The sequence below is a fragment of the Diachasma alloeum genome, unplaced genomic scaffold, assembly GCF_001412515.2.
Source record: "Diachasma alloeum isolate Michigan unplaced genomic scaffold, Dall2.0 Dall_scaffold_00219, whole genome shotgun sequence".
NCBI classification, from domain to species: domain Eukaryota; kingdom Metazoa; phylum Arthropoda; class Insecta; order Hymenoptera; family Braconidae; genus Diachasma; species Diachasma alloeum.
In genome coordinates this window covers 838,955-842,143 of record NW_021680384.1, presented here as the reverse complement: position 1 = coordinate 842,143, position 3,189 = coordinate 838,955, and the positions used below count along the sequence as shown (strand labels likewise).

The 3,189-nt window shown below is 39.2% G+C and overlaps 1 protein-coding gene across 3 annotated transcripts in view; it reads right to left on the bottom strand.

Annotated features, from left to right (window-relative positions):
* The window catches only part of LOC107037412 (RNA binding protein fox-1 homolog 2), an 84,412-nt gene that overhangs the window by 46,149 nt on the left and 35,074 nt on the right, over window positions 1-3,189 (bottom strand). The window lies entirely within an intron of this gene.

The window sequence follows — 3,189 nt, the reverse complement described above, 5'->3', positions numbered from 1 at the left end:
AAAAAAAAAAAAAAAAAAAAAAAAAAAAAAAAGAAGTAACAAAGAGGGAGGAAACGGGAAAGAAGTGTGGAAAATACCAGTCATGAAGATATCGATCAGCTGTATAAGTACGAATATTTGGATTATGGAGTTTAATTAATCCCATATAGAGGCTGTGAGGGTCACCCGGAAACTGAAAACGGCCTGTTACCTTCCCGAGCCAGTCCTAAACTCCTGCTCTAATCCTGTACCGCCTACCTCAACCTCCCCTTGGTGAAAATGCCTGTCCTTCCTCAGTGCATTCTATCTCCACCCTCTTCCCTCCCCCCCCCAACCCCCCGAACCCTCGCCTCTTTGGCTAAAGCCTTCCACCCAGGAGACGTGATTGGTAGTTACGATGGCGGATGTGACACGCGAGGTGAACTTCCGGCATGAAACGCCCGGTGAGTAGAGCGAGGCTCGTACGTGGTCGGACATGGATAGAGCCGATCACGAGGTCGAATTCGAATGAATGATATTGGGATTTTTGAAGGGGGGGGGGGGATTATTTTGATTGGAAAAAAAGAGTAGAATAACAAAACTACTCATTTTTTCGCGAGTAAATCTACCGATTATTTTCATTGCAGTTTTTTGGACAGTGAAGTCTACCATAATTGGTAGGTTAAAGTCTACCACAATTTGTAGAGTAAAGTCTACCATAATTTGTAGATTAAAGTCTACCACAATTGGTAGATGAAAGTCTACCAGGTTTGGAATATAGAAATCTACCGGGTTTGGCAGATCAAAGTCTACTATAGCGGGTATATGATGTCTATCATAATTTATAGATCAAAATCTACCAATCTGGATACACCTCGCCCTGTCAATGAGGGTAGATTTTGCGTGATGAATTTGGATAGGTCGAAGTCTACCGTAAATAGTAGATTGAGGTCTACCAATGTCAGTAGATTATAATACCCTAGCTGGTAGATTATAATCTACTGCTTTGGGTAGACTTTCATCTATCAATTCGAGTAGACTTTCGGTTGACTACGAAAAAAGGATTTTTTTTCAATCCATCCGTAAATTTTCTGGGCTATCCACGCAGGCAATTTCCACTCCCCCCCCCCTGGCCCCTCCAATATTATCCAAGATAATTGCCAATTAATTTGACAAAGTAACTTTGATGATTAAAATGTTCAATAGCCGTTTGTGTTGTTCAGTTGAGGGTCAATTTGTATCGATGCTGATCGATTCTAATTTTAAAATCGGTCACAGTTGATTTAATTAACTGCAAAACACGGAGGAGGGGGAAATTTGAGAGTGGCACGTGGGGTAATGGCGACAGTGCTGAATATGTAAGCTCACCCGGATGCCGCATGTCACCGAGATGTATTACTGCGGATCTTATCCAAATATACCCCACAAGTTTCTACCGCCCCCTACTGTCCACCCCGAGGGGCTGTCATCCATTATTGAAAGACATTAGCATTTCAAACGCGCCATTTTTTTTGTCGTCGATAATCTCGGCGTGTTTTTTGTTCTTATTTTTATTTCGTTCTCTCATTGTTTCGGGCGTTTCTCGATGTCAAGTAGAATTTTGTGATTTTAGATGAGTAATATTAATTTTAACCCACAAAAAGTGTGTCTGAATCGGTAGACATAAAGCTGTCATGATTGGTAGATTAAGATCTACCATAATTTGTTGATCGAAGCAGACTATAATAGTAGATCAAAGTCTACCCTAATTGACAGATTAAGGTTTACCATGATCGATAGATTTAAGTCTACCATTATTGGTAGATTAAAATCTACCATGACCAGTAGATTAAACTCTACCACGATCGGTAGATTAAAATCTACAATTCTTGATATACTTAACTTTAATCAAGCAAATAGCCTTGAATCTGCCAGTTTGGGTAGACTTTGATGATCGAAGGTTTTTCAGATTTCTGAATCGGTAGACATAAGGCTGTCATGATTGGTAGATTAAGATCTACCATAATTTGTTGATCGAAGCATACCATAATGGTAGATCAAAGTCTACCCTAATTGGCAGATTAAGGTTTACCATGATCGATAGATTAAAATCTACCATGACCAGTAGATTAAACTCTACCACGATCGGTAGATTAAAATCTACAATTCTTGATATACTTAACTTTAATCAAGCAAATAGCCTTGAATCTGCCAGTTTGGGTAGACTTTGATGATCGAAGGTTTTTCAGATTTCTCGATATTAAGTAGAATTTGTCCATTTCAGACAATTAATATTAATTTCAAACCCCAAAAATGTAATTTTGCAATCACTATAACTTGTACCCAATTGAAATTACTCCAAGAGTGTTGCCAGCGCGCTGAAAATAATCACAATGATCCTCACGTAACAGATGAACAATTGTATCTCAGTATAGCCCTCGAAAGAAACTTCAACTCAAATAGGACATTCAGAGTCCTCTTTAAAAACCCCTTGAGACGTCTTTTATCCTTCGGCGAGAATGACGTGAAAAAAAGGCCCCCCCCAAAAAAAAGGAAAAAAAACGTTAAAATTGCGGATGAAAAAAAAAATGGAAAACGAGAAATGAGAGAGGGAGAAAAAGTTTTAACGACGTGGCCAGTAACTTCTGGCCCGAGGGCGATCCTGCGAAACAATTACCTCTGCCCCAGTATCTCTCTCTCTCTCTCTTGCCCTCTCCAGGTACCCCAGGATGTCGCTCTGTCACGGAGAAAAGTGCCAGAAAGTTTGCCAATAAAGAACTTATTCGTTAAATAAATGCAACAAGATCGCTAACAAGTTTCATTCGCTTTCTAATTATTTTTAATTAATTCTGGGGTGTTTTTTTTTTTTTCATCCTGGTGAAGAGCAAAACCCCATTAATAACCCGAGGGAATTTACTGTGGAAGTTCAGAGGGATTCATTCATCAAATAAATTTTTGTTCAATTAAATTTCTGGTTTGCCAATTTTTTTTTTTTTGCTATTTTTATTTTGCATTTGAGGGAGAAAGTTTTGGGGGTGAATTCAGTGGAGGTTAAGTGCAAGTTTCCTCAGACTCTCCCTGGAGTTATTGAGTTCTCTCTCACACTCGAGGTTTTTTCTACCCTCTTTTATTTAAACTTTATTCTTGCACTTTTCTGCAACTTGGGAACTGCAACTTGGACTTGCAGAGGTACGATCTCAAGTTTTTTATCTGATACCGAGAAAAGGGGTAAAAAATGTTCAGGGGGAGGGG